A 19,609-nucleotide genomic window follows, 5' to 3' on the forward strand; every position below is an offset into this window, starting at 1 on the left:
CTGGAAATGAGGAAACGTACCCTTTCCTGGTGCCAAGAAGGAAACTCACTGCTTTTAGTGCCAGGATTTAGGAATATATAATTGGATCAAGCCAGAGACAGGCAGGAATTGATTCCAGGACTCTCAAGTTCTGATTGTGTGTTACAAACTGTAGATGATTTCAGCATATCCTGAAATAGGTGATATTACTTAAGTTTGCATTTCTGTAAATAAATAAATATATAACCAAAGGAGACGGATAATTTCATTATTTCAAAAGAAAGCTAATATATGATGGAAAGAAGTAAGTAGTAAAAGGTTGATATAAAATTTAAACAGATAGACTATGTTAAAAAAAAATACAAAAACCTTGTTCCCTCAAGTTTTCCAGGGTTCCAGGTTGTTTTGTGTGCCGTTTCATAAAATGATGAGTACAAGCTAATAAACATGATATTGGTTGTTCATAAGATTTTCATAAATGAAGCAGAGAAAATGGACTGAAATAGGAATATGAAGTATATCCTTTCTCTAGGATATCAAGTATAATCTCTAGGATGTAACTAAATTAAACAATTTGATTAAATCTGTGGTCTTGATCCAGGTGTAGAACTTTTGAAAGGCATTAGAATTACTGTGCTATGAAACTGCTGTATATTGAAGCAAGATTGGACTGCTGATTGACAGTAATCATCATAAATAAATGATAGGACTCAGCATTTGTTTAAAATATTAAATCAAGTATTTTATGTCATATATGAATACCTTAGTATTCTGAAACACAAGCACACAGTCTTTTTGTCTCTGTTGAAGTTAATTTTTAAAAAGATAAAAAGTCCTACTTAATTAACTATCACTTCCATTGCAACACCTGCCTTTTCTGCTTCGTTTTGCAAACTCCAAGATGTGTCCGATACACTAAGTGTAGCTGCTGCTGCTCCTGCGTTGGTACTGTGAAGACTGGCTCCAGAAGTCATCTAGTTTTGGTTGCTAGACTGTTCCCAGTGGTGGTTTTTTTTAAATGCAAATGAGAGAAAGGAAGGAATAATTTTTTAAATTAGTCTCAATTTTTTAATGGTCCATTGTACCGGTAAACCTGAGTGGAATTTCATGTCCTAATGAAAAGGGACTTTACAAGCCTCAAGGCATTTTTGTTACTGAATTTCAAAGTCACTCAGCAAACAACAGATATGTCAGGCTTAAGAAAAGGTCAGCAAGTTTCTTTACAGTGGAGATTCCTGTGCAACTATGAGCCTAGAGGTGGAAGATGGTACCAGGGTCTCCCTTACAGTAGGAATGCATTAGAGGCCTTTCTAGTTTGGTTTTGACGAGAATTTGCACTCTTTGAGTGTTATAGAGATGCTCAGTGTATAAAACTAGAACGATGGCATTTTTTTACTAAAATTGCTATGCTTTTATTGTAGCATTTTCCGTTGTGCAAATTTAAGATGTCTTTGAAAGGCAACTATTTTCATGAGACTTCTCTGATCATAAGTACTAAGTTTATAGTTTATATATACCCTTTTATATTAAAACATTACATACCTATAATGCCTATATTATGTTAATGCTCTTCTTTAAAAAGTATATTCTATAATGAAACAGTGAGTACTTCACCAAAAAGAAGTCTATTTCAGTATGATACTTACATTTTCTGTCCAAAGCTGTAACAGAGTTTTTCATGTAACAGCAGACTTAATTTTTGTGATTAGAATAATGTGTGCAAAGTTATTGGCAATTCATAAATAATGATCTGTTTGCTGGAGTATAATTACAACAGGTATTTATGTTTTCATTTGTTTTGGTTTTTAGCCATGTTAGTTTCTTCTTTGTTTTGTCTTTAAGAATGGTTTTATAACAAATTTGTATGCTCATAAGTGTGATGAGTAAGGTTTTTCACCAATCACTCTCACTTGCAACCTAAAGTCTGTAGTTCTTGGATTATAGTTCATAACTTTTTCAAAATCTTGCAACATTTACTGACTGTTTAGTTGCTTGCACTCTTACTGCTTTATGCGTTGTGAATACCCCAGCTTAAACAGATGCTCCTCTCATTTTCAGCTATGTAGTTTAGGTATAACTGAAACTTAAATTTCTCTGCCTTAATCAGTGGTTTGCATCGCTTCATAGGAAATTCTGATGAGTTGAAAAATTTGCCACTGTAATCTATACACCAGTGACTATGAAATAAATGAACTCTTAAACTTCATTACTCTATTTTCTTCTTTCACTTTTCTTGCTGTATAATCAGAACAGTTCCTTCTTTGTAATCAGAACAAATACACGTGAAAGGTGTAATATTTATTCCCAATAGCATTTTGAACTGTGTTATTTAAGCCAATGAAAATAAGATTCCACCAACTATGGAATCTCTTTCTGTGACACTAGAAAGAGACTGACATGGCAGGATGGCTTCGCTACAGCCTTTTGGATTTTAGCAAGGCTCCTCTTGTGTCCACTGCAAGCCTTGTCTTATCAAGGCTCTGGTAAGGTGACCTGTGATTGCCCTCAAGCAAGTAGAGGTATGATGACAGGATGAAGACCTAAGTATGGCTGCCTTCCCCTTTTCTTGTGTAGAGACAGACAAAAAATTACCAACGGATTCCTCCTGCTATTAGTTCCTTTTCTTTATCTTATGATTTATCTGGGATCACGACTATGCCAAGAAGTAAAACCAGATACAAAATAACATAGGATGCTTTAGAAATTTTAATAAAAAATTATTCCTGGGGTTGAAAAATTGAGAGAGATTGATCCCCACTGATGTAGGTAGTCTGAAGAAATGCAAACCTTTGTTGTTTCTAGTAAATATTATTGAAATTAGATTGTGCAATTTTTAGGGATTTGAAAATATGTATGGTCCTCCTAAGGAACTCATTAGAAAATTACTAACAGTGAAAAATATACATTATCATCACTTCTTACAACCAAGCAAGTTATTTTTTCATCTAAATAGCTTCACTTGAGTAGTCAAATTTTGTGTTTATCACGTGCTCCTAAGAGTCTGGTGCACAGATGATTTATAGCTTTTTTAATAAATATTTAAAAATGAAAGGCATAGTCAAAACTCCTTACTAGCATAGTTTTGGTTTGCTTAAAATAACACTCTCGATTTGGAGAACCTTTTTTATACTAGCCTTATTATTTTTTCCCCTCTGAAGTTGGTTTTGTGCAGAGATTAGTTTATGGTTGAACTCTTCCAGGCATTGGGTTGCTAAATCCCACATCATTATTGCTTCTAGTTATATTTTAGTTTTCTGACAAAGTAGAAATAACTGTCATTCTAGTTCCTGTGTCCACAGACTTCTGCTAAAGCAAATGAGAGACCTGCTTCCACAGACCCTCAGTAATGATTTTTTTGGTGGCAATATTTAAGGAAAAAGAGAGACGAATTTTGAATTCCAGCTCTAAAAGTCAGATGTCTCCAAATTTGCAAGTAAGAAATTTAGCATTTTAGTCCTTTCGTAAATGTAAATGTATAAATTCAATTCTGTTGTCTAAGTAGCCTATATGTGCTAAACAACTGTGAGGTTGTGATGTTAGTACCCTAAAATCAGATCTTTCGATGTAATGCACATGATTCTGGAAATCTTAGTAACACTAATATGTAATGTTTTGTATAAAAAGTAGTCTGTTGTAACATCTGTGTAAAATGAGCAAAAAAGTTATGCATGTAAACAAATAAAAATGAATGGATAGCTCAGATTTATATGAATTACGGCATTTAGAGAACACAGAATGTTACAAGTAAGCAGCCATCTTTCTTTGGAAACAGTGAATATCACTGTAGAGCTAAGATAATTTACTCCAAACCACAGGAAGAAAGAAAAAGTGAGCTGTTCTTATTACCCATACTCTGTAGTTCTCTACTTACAGATAGGTATATCAGCACTCAGATGTTTTCGTCTCACAAGTTTGTTCTTGTTAACAACAGAGAGACAAAGACTCATCAGGTTTTCTACACAGTTAAAAACTACTAAAATCAGTGTAGGTTAAGTCCAAATAGTCTAGTTGTAGTTAAATTAAGATATGAATAGTCACTTATATCTTGTTATTGTGATGACAAAATGGCAGGATCAAGCCAATAGCCATCTCAGGGCCGCCTATCATATTCTGTACAATTCAATCCATCAATCAATCATCACCCTGTTTACCAGAGTTTTGTGTTGCAAATGTAATGGTTGAAATGAACTGGTGGCATAAGGAAACATTTCTGTTGCATTACTGGGGTAGTTTTCTGGGTCAATGGATGTCACTGGGCAGGTCTTATTCAAAGTTTGAAATGGATAAACAGTCAAAAATTCAGGATCTGATTTACTAAAACTCTCCACTTTGAAAGTTCCAATAAAAGAAGCTAAAAACCCCATGGTTTAAGCAGCCCTAGTAGCACAAGTATGAGGAACATAGTGAATCTTTCTTAAAAAATATTTAAGCTTAGAGGTTCTTAACTGTTACATTGTCAGCTTGTTACCAACTTCACACAGTGTTGGTATTTTGGTTTTCACAGTTGGCATTTGTTTTAAATATAGGGAGGGATGTAAGGAAGATAAGCCTGTTTTCTCTCTTTGTGTTTAGATGTAAGTAAGACTTTAGATGTAAGTCTTTGTGTTTAGAAGTAAGTATTATAAAGGTAGGGTCTAAGTAGTTAAGGGGGAAATGCATTGCTGGTAAACTGTTGATGCTGTTATTCCAAAAGCATTCACAACAAATTTTGGCTAGACTTTAAGAAAACTCAATCATGTTAAAGTGTGGAAAGGGTCAGCTGAATCCACCTGAGCAACCTGACTAGAGGTGTAAGAACTTCTAGATTAAACTGACTTGTAAAGACGACGTAATTTTTAATTTTTTTAATTATTTCTGTCCAGATATTAGGACCCATCTAGGACATAATTGGGGTTGTTTGGAGCAGTAGCTTAGAATTTAGGCTTCTTATTTATCTAAGTAGTGTGATTATCTTTCATTCTTAATTACAGTAAGGAACCAGCCACATTTGGAGCTTGAAGCAGCAAAAAGCTTTTGCTTCTTTTTAGGTATTTTTTTTGCCATTAATCATATCAAGGATGGCACAGACTACTACAGACAAGACCTCATATAGGACAAGTCTTTAACTATTTGCTATTTATTTTTATTCTATTTATTTACATGAGATGCAGCTAGTTTTTGATTGTGTCATATTTTCATGTATAATGGTGTTAGTTCCAGTCGATTTCCAGATAGAAGTGTGTTATTACATAAAATAAATTTGGGTGTATGCTGTTTATTTTCCAAAGCAGTTCAGATGTGACATTAGAGGACTAATGGCGCAACTCTCATCCTGAGTTGAATAGATTGTGGCATACTGAGTTCTTTTTTAGGGATATGTCATAGCTGTGTAGGAGGTGAAAAAATGTTTCTTCACTTCTGCCATAGTATCAGCAATGTCTCGCACAGTGGCTCTAATATGTTGACAACTTGGTGAGTCCTGAATGCCTCCATTTGGTTATCGGGTTGAATTTTTATCTCTGTGAAGGCAATTTTTTTTTTTTTTTTTAAGTAACACAAAAACTACACAGTTTTGCACTCTACTGTCTACTGTTATGGAAATATAAACTATTGAAATAACAGTATTATTGCTCTGGGGGGGGTCTTTTTTCCCTTCCTGAGCTTTGGGAGAACATTTTCATGATGAATTGGACCTTGGTCTTTCTGCACACTGAATGCAATTAGGCTTTCTGCACTTGGAGTGTGTGGCTAGTTAGGTTTATTCTTCTGTCTTTGTAGGGAGGCAATGGATCGGTGTTTTTTTAAAAATTGTGAGACAGTTGATCAGTGAGCTAATTCTGAATATTGTAAATTTGTCTGTTTGCTGGTATCTAAGCTCCTATTTCAGGCAAAGATGAAAAGATTTAATAGATTTTCTTTATTGGGGTCATTCAGACTCTATATTTGGAGCAAGACAAAAATTTTGCTATTTACATTCCCACAGGAGAAGGAGAAATATGAATTACTATAGCTCTGAAAGCCCTTTGGTGCCACCTTTGCCTGTAAACCTCAGCAGAGTTGCTTTTGAAGTGAAACAGGATTGTTCTCCAGCCATCTCAACACACAGTTGCTCAGTCCTGTCATTCAGAGTCACCGGGATTTGTGCTGCCATCCTTCTGTATTGCAAAAGTAAGGCCTGAGGGAAGGTTAGCCATGAGGCTGATGCTCAGTTATTACAGTAAGATCAACCAGCGCTGGATCTCACCTCTTGCTCCAGTGGGAGCAGTGAAACAGATATCGTAGTGCTTACATGCTGCTTGGCTAACTGTCTGCAAATTAAATTAGAAAAAACATTTGAAGGGAGGAAAGAAGTGGTTTTGACTATCCTGGCAACAGGGTGCAGCCATAGATACATAACACGTGTAGATCAGTTATGACATTAGATGTTAAGGTTGCTCTGGATATTTATGTGGCAAGTATGTACAATGGTGGTGTTGCTTCCACGAACACCTGGACTCTTGAGGAGAAACATATGACTTTCTGATGTAGGCGAGGCCATAGTTATCCTTGGCTGTGCTGTGACAAAGGTTAGACTGCTGGAAGGCATGTTGTCTTAAGCCCACACCTTGAGACCACTCAGACCCCAAAACAAAGCCTAAGTGGCTTGTTGTCTGCTTAACAAGCAGCTCCTAACAGAGGGATGCAGCAGTGCATTGGAAACTGCTCTGGCTGCTTAAAAGCTTCATCTTAGAAGTCACAATCGTATTAATACCAACAACTTATGAAACAAAGTGGTTCAGAAAATGACTGTACTGACATCTGGGAAAACAAAGCAACATTTAGGTTTTTTGAGTTTTTCACTGCAAAGCATGCTGTATTTTCTGTCTTTTTCAGAACAGCATCTCTAGTCAAAGCCCGTTTTGACTGGCACATCCTAACTGGACAGTGCTGTATAGCCATATTGGTAAGACAGCTGATTATCTGAGGGAAAAAATAAAATAAACAAGACAATTGAGCGATACCTGTTTTGTTCCCTCTAAAAAATTACAGCAGGTATACAAGACTTATTTTAAAAATACTGTAATATGAATTATTCAGGCTTTAACTTTGATTTTATTAGTTCCGTAGTGCCTCTTACTGCCATGATCCTGCAGTTTCATGTATTAAAATACAACCAAGGGGAATAACGGTTTGTGACAACCAGCTACCTGACAGCAATTATGTAATTTCGGTCAGTGGAGTGGAGCTGGCAGCAAAGTCAGGCTTTGCTATGGGTAAAGAGACATTTAAAAATAACAATAGAGAAATGCAGCAAAAAAAAATCCAAACGTCAGGTCTGTCCCTGTATTCCCAGTGTATTTCAGTGAGTTTACTTTTCTTACATCTTTCTGCTACTAAAACAGAGTGATAGTTGGAATTAGTTTCAATTTGGTAAAGGGAAAACAAAATATAGCCTGTTGATTCTGGGACTGCAAGTTTGGAACCTGCTTATGATCATAACGAAGTTTTGTACAGGTTTTGGTAAAACAAATCAATAACTTTGAATCAATTTCACTATTTTTTGTATGAACAGAAATTACATATCTCTTTCAAGACTGAGATTTTAATTTTATCAGGAGAAGCTGCAGAACTTGCTCCTCATTGTGAGTTCACCGCTGGAACTGGCAAGCAGGGCTGTGAGAACAGCTCTTACACCATATTAGAAGCAGCCCTGGCAGCAGCAGATGTATGACCAGATTTTTGATAAGAAAGCGCACTTAGCACTGTCCAAAAAAAAAGCACATTTCCATGCATTAACTGTTGATTCTGGTGTCCCTTTGGCCTTGTTTACATTTGTAGGTTTTAATGGTATAGTTTTGACTAGAGAAACTTCAGCGCCACTAACACTCGGCTTTCATCAACCTGTCCTTTATACCTGCACCTGACCTCTTTCTATACTACTGCTGAAATGGACCAGTGAGGAATGTACTGGTAAAAATTACTAATAGATCCTTAATATGGTCCTTGCTGCTAACTTGTGTTTAGTTTGTCTAGGCCAAATAGAGTGAGCTTAATGGAATCTTACATAAAATATGTGGCAAGGCCTAAAATCCCCTCATACCTGTAATGGCTTGCCTTCCTCTTTCCATCACATCTTTCCATTTCCAAACTTTTATCATCCCTGATTTCTTCTTTCCAAACACACCTGGCTGATGATGAAAGTGCACTACGTTTCATTCCTGATGTTCCTCTGTAGATCCATGAAGATCGGCTATTGCAAAGGAGGGGAAGCTGAGGGAGGATGGATAGAGCCACGCGAGCTATGGGAGATGCAGTGAGGGGCAGAGAAACCTGTATGCTGCATCATGTACTTCCTGTATGTCATATATTTCCAAAGGAAGGTTATGTTCTTTGTACTTCGGGGATGTGAAGGGGAAAATAATATGAACGGGAATGTTTGTGTTCTTCCATTTCAGAAACCAGGATAATTTTAGGAACTTTTAGAGAGAGGAAAAAAAATTATAACAAATGTATCTTTCCAAGTAGTCTTGCAGATACAAGGTTACTTATTTCACAGTTTCAAAAGAAGACGGCAAATACCTTCTGCTGCAATTAAAGACAGAGGTAGTTCTGCCTTTGCAAAGGATAAAACTATCTTGGCAAATACTCGTCTTTATGCACTTTAATGTTGAATCAAAAATACATCTTCCTTTAAGTTCAGATTCACTTTGAATATAAGGAAAGATACTTACAGATTCATTAAACTGCTATGGCCTATCAGAAATAAATGCTGGAAGGTTTTGTTTGAATGGAAGCTTTAAAAATCAAAACAACCAAACCAAACCAACCAAACAAACCCCCAAACCAACAGTGATCAAGCTCTTATTTGTCTCATAAAGGATCAGACTTAATTTGAAATATAACTAAAATCGTTCTATAGGTGAAAGTTTTACTGGATGCTTACTAAAAGGTGTCATGTTTGGCATCCAGAGTTCAGTACATTGCATTGGTCTTCTTGCTTACATTTTTAGAGGAGTTGCACTATCAAATATAAGCACACATGCCAAACTAGATACAGGGACACAGGAACATATTAGGTTTAACATCAGGAGCTGTGTAGATGAGAAAGTTCCAGTCACCAATATAAGGAAGCAGAGAGATACAGTACATGGTTTAGTGAAATGACTTAAGAGTATGTTTTAACAAATTAAATAGCTTCATTTATCTAGAATTTATTTTTAGCAGCTCTACTGAACATAAATTTTGCAAGGGTTTGTGCCACTTTGTGTTTTCACGTAATGACAAAGGAGTGATGACAGCAGTAACAGGGCTTCACCTCTGCTAGAGAGGGTGGAACAGGGCACGTGTATTTGTGTGCATTAAATTTGAGATTGTCTACTGCTGTTGTAGCAGTGGTGAAACTCTGCTCTAATGAATAAGAAGTTCTTTGGAAGACTTGGGTAATTTGTTTTGTGACTCGTTCAAGTGACCTTCTGTTGTGCTGTCTTCGATTGCATTTTGCTTTGTTCTTTATGCTTGTAACTATAATTGTTTGGTTTGGTTTTGTTTTGTTTTTTTTTAAAAGTGAATCAGTTCGTTAAGACTGTATATCATTATCAGGAGAAGGAGAAAAGAATTAACCAAATATTTTAGGGTGAGCAAATAAAGTGAAATTGTCACACGTTTGTGGTAATCCTTTCATCAGAAAAGGACAGTTTTGTTAAAATTTCTGTTGCAAAAGTGTCTTGAGGCTGGATAATTTGTTTTGTTTTGGTTTGGTTTGGTTTTTGTTTGTTCAGGGTTTTTTTGTTAATCCCTGGGGTATAATAAGCAGCTCTGTGGCTCAGACACTCTCCTACCATGTGGACATTTCAAGTCTGAGTTCCTGCTTGCTTTGATTCAGACAAAAGTCTTTAAGCTGAATCTCCAGTGGGTGCTGATTGCTAGGCTGCTAGTTATTCATGTGTGAGTAACTCTGGTGGTGTTTTTCCCTTCTTATTAATTTTTCTTGAATAAAACTTTGTTCTGGACTTCATCCTGAGAAAGTATTTCATGACAGGAACATTATTTTCTGCTTAGTTCCAGCTGGAAATCTTTTTCAAAATACATTACTGTAGTCAGATAAGAGGTGACTGATATTTGTTACCAATGCCAGGACATTATCAGCAAGTGTTTGGTGGTGCAGAGTGATGGTAGTTGTAGGACAGTTGCAGAGCTAGAAACTCATTCTTGGTTGATGAGGTGAAAAAAGGATCACTGCAGAGTGCAGGACAATCTGTATTTTGTCAGCTGTTTTTGAGTATTTGCTAGGCAGATACTCAAAACAAAGGAGATCACTTCAGTGTCTTAGAAGCATTTTCTGCTAGACAACGGCATAAACTTCATCCCCTTGAGGTTTACTTTACGCATTTTCTCACACCCATATGCAGATTTTGGATGTAAATTGGGTTAGCTGAATATCTGTGGCATCTGCACACTAGTGTTACCAGTACACTGTGATAAGGAGTTAGATCGGTATGCAATTTGCTTGTTGCTGTTGAAGGATCTCATAATCTTGCTTCTTCAAGGGACTGCATAAGACATATATCAAGTACAACAGGGAAATAGTTACTTTTCTGGAATGCTGCAGCTGAGTGTCATGGAAGCAGAGGGTCTGTTCCCCTTCAGATGTATCTTTCAGGAAAGGTTTGAATATTTCCATGTGTTTCTTTAGACTTCTAACTTCAACGTAGTCATCTTAAGCTCTTTGGAAAGAAGCAGAGTTGCTGAGCACAGGCGTTTTCCTGTTCTCTCTAGGAGGAAATAACTTTCTGTTAAGGCCAGCTTTGAAAAAGTTCCTCCTTCGCAATGTCTTTTAAAAGGGGTTTAATATTGACTGGTTCAGATGACTCACAGCATTTCTCAAAGAGGTTTCATTGCAATAATCTGTAACATAATTGGTTATTTGTTGTGGTCACTTACCATTGAACCAAAACATTTTTCTGGATGTGTTGATTCTGCTGAAGTTCAGGAAAAACAAAGTATTTTTTCTGTTCAATGAACTGGTGGCCATGGAATTTCTCTAGACTCTTGGGATGAGGTTCACCCGATTGAATGCAAATCCTTGCTATGTAGACGCCAAAGCTGAAGCAACAAGTGTGAGGAGAGCTGAGCCCCATGATAGTACTGTGAATCCCAAAACCAACCTCTCTGCCTCTTGAAAGCCTCCTGCTTAGTGGAGCTGTGAGCCTTGCACCTTTGGGAGCCTTCCCTTGCACTGTGGTAGCAGCTCAGCTTCCCAGAGTCTCCAGCTCTCAGCAGAGCTGAGGAGAAAATCTGATTCTTCTCTCATGGAGAAGGTGGATTTCTAAGGAAGGAGGAGTGTGTTATGGTGGAATAAGTGGGTTTTGAAGTCTGAAATTCCCGAACATTTACCTACTTTTTTTTCTCTTTTACTTGTACTGATCAAAAAAATTCTGATTAATTTTAGCTCTCATCATGAAGCATTTATCTTCTTTTAACATGGCTGGACTACAGATGTTTCTGTGGAAGAAACCTGAAGCATTTACTAATGTTTAGTTATTTAGGAGATTATGACAACTTCAACATTTTAGATTTTTGCTGGTGTCCCAATACTATGTAAGATAATCTTCATACTAATTTACAGTTCACTCAGCTTTAAATGTCTCAGGAGTTTAAGAAAAGTCTTAGAGCTATTTACAGTCTATAAACACTGCCATTAAAATGCTTTGTGACTTTTCAGAGGAGGTAATTCCACTGAGAAATTATTTATTCTGAATAAACATATATCCAGTAGTTAGGATGAATTGTCCAAAATTGAATAATACGATATAATATTAAAGCAGATTATTTTATTTGGAATTGTTTTGAAACTGTTGGCAAGGGTTTATTTTCCTTTTTCTTGTTTTTTGTTTTGTTGTTGTTGTTGTTTTGGGTTTTTTTGTTTTCGTTCCTTTCAATTACATTCATCACTAGATATTAAAGCACTGGAGAAAGATTTTACAAGCCATCATTCTGCTACATGGATAGAAAGCTTCTGATAAGTGATGTCTATTTGTGCTGACATTTATGTATTTTATTAACAGTGACAAGCCTTTTCCCCTTGCTTTCACTTCCCCCACTTTAAATTCCTCTATTAAAATCCTTCTATGTGCCTCAACAGTGGAATTAATACTGTCTTACACAAATAAACACAGCCAAATTAATGTAAAACTCAGGGTAGTAGTTGGCCTCTGACATGCTTGTAAATAGCAGTTTCTGTCTATCCAGTTGTTAATTGTGTCTTTTCCAGTTCCATTAAGTCCTTTTGCATAGCATGGTAGGAGCATCTACATCCTGGAATAGGATGCAGAAAATCTCAATTTTTATTGTCGCTTTGGACAAATCGTCCCTCCTCTTTGTGCTTTTGTTTTGCTGTCTGTAAAGTGAGGATGATGCTGATCTCCTCAGTTTAGATTCTGCCTGGAAATCTGCGGGCAGCTGGGTCTTTTTACTGTGACTTTGCAATATGAGGCCAGTGCTCATCCTCCTTCAGGAACATGCCCCAGTGCTCTGGACCAGCCCAGTCCCCTCCGAAGTGGAGCCTGACCCACACTCCTGGCTGAGACCTCTGGACTTTGTCCATGGGCACGTCTTGACCTTCTTCACACTGCGAGTGTCCTGGTGTAACATTATATTCATTAGAGTCTACAGAATGTTGTATTCAACAGGACACATACAAGATCTTGTAGATACTACAGTTTTTTTAACCTAGATATAATGGAAGCAGCCTATCTTCAAACCTGAATAATAATTTCAATGAATAACTGTATGGCCTTTAAAATGTTCATGTCAAAATATTCAAAACTAGCCATGTTCTAAAAATAAAAAATGCCAAGTAGAAATACAGAGGCAACTTGTAATGCAGTTTTGGGCAAAAAATTAAAACTGACTCTGGCTTTCTTTACATTAGAGTTGGACATTTGGAGACTTCAAGGAAATTCAATAGAGGACAGTTCTCCTCTTTGAGTGCGTGACACTTTCCCAGCAGGAAGGGTGTAGATTCTGCTCTTATGAGAATTTGAATCCGGTAGTAAGACTGCTTTCTCACTGCCTCTGTGTTTCCAAATAGGGTATATATCTATGATGAAGTCTTTATGTTTTGAGTCCTTTCACGTACATCAGAACTATGCTGGTGGGTGAAACCAGAAGCTACAGAATTTATCCTGTTAGCTCAGGTGGAAAGGATTTGTCTGCCTTTGCTTTAGATGGGATATTTGGTAGGACAGGGCTATTTTAAAAGGTGCTTTTCTTCACAAGCTTGTTGATTTTAAAATGTAGAACTCAAAGCAATAAAAGAGTCTTCACAGACATGTTAGTTTAACCATGTTGCTGTTGTTGTAGGAAAAAGTAGTGAACCTGGAAGCAGTCTGGCATAAGCCTTTTATTTTCAGATAGGCATATTACCGTTTTTTTAGTATTATTTTTCCAGTTGTGAAGCAGGTCTTTATTTCAAGTCGTTGGTCAATTTAGTTTTAAAATTACAAAATTGTACTCATCTTTGCAAGGAAATATCTACTTTTTGACTGAATTAAGTATTTAGTTTGTCAGGAAATAAAGGATTTAAACTCTGAGTTGTTGATGATTTTGTTTGTTTTGGTGTGACTCAATGTGGGGTTTTTTTCACACTACGCTGAGTCAGTACGGGATTTTGAAGTTAGTGTGCCAGCCTGACGACCAGCCTGTGGCCAAGCGGCATCTGCCTGGCCAAGGTCTGCACTGTGGGCATGGGGCTGCACTGCTGATCTGGAGCTGCCAGCCTGGCCCTGGCCTTGGAAAACTCAGACGCGGGTTGTGAAGCTAAAGAAAGCTAAAAACATTCAGTGGAAGGCTGTCGTTAGGACATTATTACAGAGTAAAATTTGCACCACTGGTCGCAGCTGCTCAGTGATATGGGCTAACAGCAGTACTGTCACTGCAGCATCAACAGAACAGGCAAAAGTTGCTGCTGGAAGTCTCAGGGACAAATTACCTGCTTTTCAATCTCTAATCTTCCAGCTTCAAATAACGTTTAAGTTCTCAGTATAATGAATGTGCAGCAAACTTAAAAGATGTGAAGAGAGGTTAATATTAATACTCAGAAAAGTCTGTCATACCTGTTGGCTCGCACGGTAGCGCCTCAGTCTTCACTGGGGTGAACAAGATACTGATGCAGTACAAGCAAACAGATCTGGAGAATGAAATTGCTTTTGATGTCTCTTTAAAACATGCTAGTTGAATGTGTGTGTTCTGTAAAGCAATTTTCAGGACAAACTTCAAAGTAACGTGTGGAGTAGAAACCCTGGTGTGAGAGAAGTCAGCAGCTGATAGATGAGGATGCTCAGCAAACCAGTTTAAATTTATTTGTGCCCATATGGCTTCATTTTTATGGTATAGGTGGGTCTCCTAACACAATGTAATAATGAATAAGTGGCTCTCTGGGTCAGACCACAAGTCTAGTCCAAACAGAATAGTCTGACAGGGACTGGAGTTGAGTCTTGGGCAGGAAAGGCTTGTCCAAAGGGTAGAGAGCATTAGTGTCTCCCGGGGGTGAGCAGGCCTGAAGAGCACGTGATAGATGTTTTGGGTGGATAAGCTCTTGTGTGTAATTAATTCAGCGTATTTCTCACCCGTCCTTCAGAATGAGGGAAGTCATACCTAGAGCTGCCTGTTTCTCCCCACTGCTTCTTGAAGGAGTTCAAAATCACCAGCTCAGGGGCAGATGTCCATATCTGGTCAGAGGAATGGCACTTGATATGTCATTGGAAGACACCAATGACAGATCTGGAATCTACCTCGTTTAGTATTTTCCCACACGTAACTGGGCATCTGCAATAAATTAAGAGATGATGCTAGACTTGACAAGGAATGACACTAGTATCATAGAATCATAGAATGTCCTGAGCTGGAAGGAACCCACAAGGATCATTGAGTCCAACTCCTGTCCCTGCATGTGACAACTGTCACCTGAACAGGTTAAAAAAAGTACAAGTGGTAGAAGTGTAGCAGTTCTCCATGATGAGGGAGCTGGACTGGAGGCAAAACAGAATGAAGCAGCATGTCACAAAATCACTGCAAAAATGCACTATATAGGATGAGAGATTCCTTATAAAACTCTTATTTTTATTTCACTTTCAGGTTATATATGTTTAAAAGCTATTTGTTCTGATTTGTATTCTAATAAAATTTAGACTTAGAGACTGAAAGCCTTTTCAGTGTTTTGAGGTATTTTTGAGCAGGTCCCATCAAGGTATGAACCAACTTTGAACTCCTCAAAAACCTCACAGACATTTGCAATCTTGTGAGACTTCATAGAATACTTTTGGGTTTTTTTGTAGATGAACAATAGGTTTAGTTCATGGTGCTGGTGAGAAGCTGGGGTAGTCTCTGCTGACTGTGTCTCCATCGTGTCATCAGAAGACTCAGAACTGGAAGATTTGCTCCTTTTTAGTAAATAATTGAGTTGACCGGAAATGTTTGTGCTTCTTTTCTCATAGATGCTATGAGTATAGTTCTGCTTAGTTTTGGGTTAGTAGCTGAATATCTGTACTAAATAGCCTTTCCAAGAGAGCCAGAGTAATGTAGGTGGGATAAATGTGTTTGGTGTTTTCTTTCGTTTGCTTGGTTGCTTTTGATTGTTTGTTTGGTTTGTTGGTGTGGTGTGTGGATTTTGTTTTGGTTTTTTTTTTTCCCCTCTAGAAGCATTAGGTGGCATAAAAGGAGTTTGCCACTTACAGCCATTTTTGATTGCTAGAGTCAGTCTGGAAGCAAGTGCAGTTCCAGAGAAGCAAGGCTATTTGTGCTGAGGTCCTTCAAAAAGGACTTGTTTAGTGACTGCCTGTCACAGTTTTCTGTGATCTGTCCTGCATTGTTAGTGTCAAAATCTACTGATTTCCTTAAAGCCCAGCTCCTGGGGTAGTGTAACTTCATAACAGTTTGTTTTCTTTCTGTGTATTCCAAGCATGGATGGGGAGAAGAAAAACAAAAATCTTGAAGTTGTTGCCCAAGTTAACCTCAAACTAAAAATAAGCAGAGAGGATCTCCAGTAGAGAGGCACGGCTTTGTCATACCGGTGACAGAAGAAATAAGTCTGTAATTCTGAATTAGAAATAGTAGAGACTGTGTTCTTCAAGTACAGGGGATTATTTTCTTGTTGCACTGGGTGAAGATCAGTTTCCAAGCTCATGCTCTTAAAATTCCTGAACTGTGTTTAATCACCCAGATTATGAGGCCTTGCAGTCCGTAGGCTGAACAGGAATCTTGTCTTTTTCACAGGAAGGATTTGGGGAAAATGTGATCTCGGAAAACCAAAGCAACCATGCATTGCTTCTCTTTATGTCTCTCCATCTCACTGCATTCTTGCAAATGAAATATACAAGTGCTTGTGCATACAGTAGAATATAGGAAGTATAGAAGTATAGAAGCATAGGAAGTATAGAAGTATAGAAGTATAGGAAAATGTCTGCTATTTCTCCAGTGGGTCCCTGGTTAAATGGCATTCCAGAGTAACACTTAGTTACACTGAAAAAATGAAAGAACAACTAAAATATTTAGTATGACTTGCTATTTTCTGGTTCAAGTAGTTCTTAATAATCCACTCGTGATATTTCTTGGATATATCTTTTTTTTTTAAAAAAAAAGGACAGTAGATCCTTGATTATACTTTTTTTTTGGTATTGCCTTGCTTTCACTTGTGTTACTGTTAGAGATTTTGGAGATTAAACTGAAAATAGCAACCCTTTGTGAAAGAGCAGCAGAATGTTACTAAAAAAGTTAAATAATTATTAATGGTACTGTGCGCAAAATAATATTTAAAATTCTTTTGTATAGCTTCCATATGAATGAATTCCAGTGCATTCATGGTTTCCTACACAAACAAATATTTTTCTAAATAAATAAGGTATTTTATTCATATTAATAGTGCAAACTTCAGCTTGTCTGATGGGACCTCTATAATCTTGCTTTATAAAGAAACAATAAATATTGTTCCTAACTAATAACAAATATGGAAATACATTTATTTCCTTTTCACAGTGGGATTATCCATTTCTCAATCAGTTTTCCTTTCATCCTGGCCACATATCTTTGGAGTCCTGTATCTCAGTAATATTACTTGTTCATGAAGAGGACTGAAGTGTAATTTGCATTTAACAGTTCTCATTTTGCTGATATTTTATGTCTTTGTAAACAAATCTGTTCAGACAGTGCTGGTGAATTATGTGGTTTGACAACGAGGATTTATGTCAAACCATAAGGATTAAGTAATAATATACAAAAATACATACTGTTCAACTAAATAAAAACATGTACTGTTCAACTAAGGAAAATTTTGCCTTTTTCACTTTTTTGAATGTTGGAAGTCAGTTTACTGATCCACTTTTCATAGTAAATGCTTTCTGTCAGATATAAAGAAAACAAGCAATCCCCGTGTTTGGGACATCATCGAACACTAAATTAAAATGTAATTAATTTATCGACTTCCTGGTACCTATTTCCTTTTCAGTGATTATTTTTTTTCAGTATCAAACACATTTATTTGTTTTTGTTCACAACTTAATACTTTTATTGTTAATCAGGTGTTTAAAATTGTGTACTAAATTATTAGCATTGATGAAAAAGAACAATTTGTGTTTCTGTTGGCTTTCTGAAATATATGTTTAAGCCTGCAAAAACCTCAACTTGGTCCACTCAACACAGCTAACATAGAAATGACAATTTGTGATTTTCCGTAATTTTGTAAAATGTAGTGGTGGCAGTAAAAATCAAGACTGCATTGGGAGATATTTGGAATCTGCTGCACCTGAAACAAGGAAAGTCTTTTATGTTCTTCAGGTATCAAACAAAATTGAGTGTCTTTTCTCTGCAATGAGTCTGTGACACATTGTACAAAACCATTGTACAAAATCTTATGAGGAGCAGCTGAGGGAACTGGGGCTGTTAAGCCTGGAGAAAAGGAGGCTGAGGGGAGACCTTATCACTATCTTCAACTACCTGAAAGGAGGTTGTAGCATGGAGGATGTTGGTCTCTTCTCCCAAGTAGCAAGTGGTAGGACAAGAGGAAATGGCCTCAAGTTGTGCCAGGGGAGGTTTAGATTGTATATTAGGAAACATTTCTTCACAGAAAGGGTTTTCAGGTGTTGGAACAGGCTGCCCAGGGAAGTGGTGAAGTCACCATCCCTGGAGGTGTTTAAAAGACGTGTAGATGAAGTTGTTAGGGACATGGTTTAGTGCTGGACTTGACAGTGTTGGGTTAACAGTTGGACCTGATGATCTTCAAGGTCCTTTCCAACCTAAATGATTCTGTGATTTTATGATTATATATGTTGCAATTCCGAGGTATCACTTCATAAGTAGGTAAAATCTCCTTTGTCTCAGTGTATAGGCGGTGCAATTCAACTGTGCCTTCACTTTTGAGGCTAGACGGTAGACGAAAATGAAAAACTTCTTGAAAGTGATGCAAATGGCTTCTTTAAATATTTTGTGCCTTTGGCAAGAAAGTAAAAGTAAATATAATACGCTATGTTCTCAAGGTGCACATTTCAGAAGTGATGCTGTTGCATATCTAAACAGAGGGAATATACTACTTGATTTTGTGGGCTTTTATATATTCTGGCAAGAATTAAATGAAGTTAATAACAAGTTAAGGACCCCTGCCACTTCGTATTATGAATGCTTCCTGTATGTAACAATAGAAGATGGAGTGTAGTTTAGAATTTAATACTTAGCATTGCAAATTATCCTGCTATCCTTTCTCCATTGAGCATTACCATGATAGTTTGAAATACTTTTAAAATTGATTGTTTAGCTGTTCTCCAAATTTAATTCTAAGATGGTTTGTGAAAGAAATAGAAGCTGACTTCAAATATTTCATTACTTTGTGATGCAGCATGCAAGGAGACAAACAGTCAAGACTGTAAAATAAAAAAAAGTTTAAACATTTAGTTCTAAAAATATGAGTTATCTAGGAAAGGAAGAATCAAATTGAATCTTTGGTAAGTTAGGTATTATGTGAGGTATATTCAGCTGCATTTGGAAAGCACATCTATGCCCATCCTTTTGTGCTTTCAACATTCAGTGACATCTTCAGAGAAATCTCATTCTTAAAACACATTTATTTACTGATTCAAAGGGCAATGCCTTAGTCAGATTTTGAATCAGTAAATAAATGTGTTTTAAGAATGATTGAAGTTAAATGGTAATAGAATCTGTAACATTGCGGTTCCTTGACATTTTTTGAATGTGACTAAAATAAAGTTTGGTCTTTCACAGGGCCTTTTTATGGGAAGCTAACAAAGTGGAGATTATTGGAAAAGTGAGGACACTGAAATTACTTAACTGTGGGATGTATTGTTAAATGTTGTTGTTTTAAAGAGAAATGCTAAGCAATGTTAAGCAATATTTTGTATGATGTTTTACTGTTAGAATTCAGAAGCAAGAAAATACCAGGTAGAACTAAGATGTTCAGATATAGGAAGGAGTCCTAAACAAAATTTTAGAAAATCATTTTATCTAAGTCAAGAAGGTTCAGTAACACAGTTCAACTTTTAGGCCTATGTAAAGTGAAAAGAACAAATAAAAATTGTAATAGCAAGACTGCTGTAACATGGAACTTTGGACGATAGAATTTTTAGCATTTTGAATTAAACTTTGAGAAAGTTAATATAGTTGCAAAGAT

The 19,609-nt window shown here is 36.7% G+C and overlaps 1 protein-coding gene across 4 annotated transcripts in view; it reads left to right on the top strand.

The window, feature by feature from the left end:
• The window catches only part of FGF14 (fibroblast growth factor 14), a 412,364-nt gene that overhangs the window by 283,356 nt on the left and 109,399 nt on the right, over window positions 1–19,609 (top strand). The gene's annotated exons all lie outside the window — the stretch shown is intronic.

This window comes from Caloenas nicobarica, chromosome 1 (genome assembly GCF_036013445.1).
Source record: "Caloenas nicobarica isolate bCalNic1 chromosome 1, bCalNic1.hap1, whole genome shotgun sequence".
Taxonomy (NCBI): Eukaryota; Metazoa; Chordata; class Aves; order Columbiformes; family Columbidae; genus Caloenas; species Caloenas nicobarica.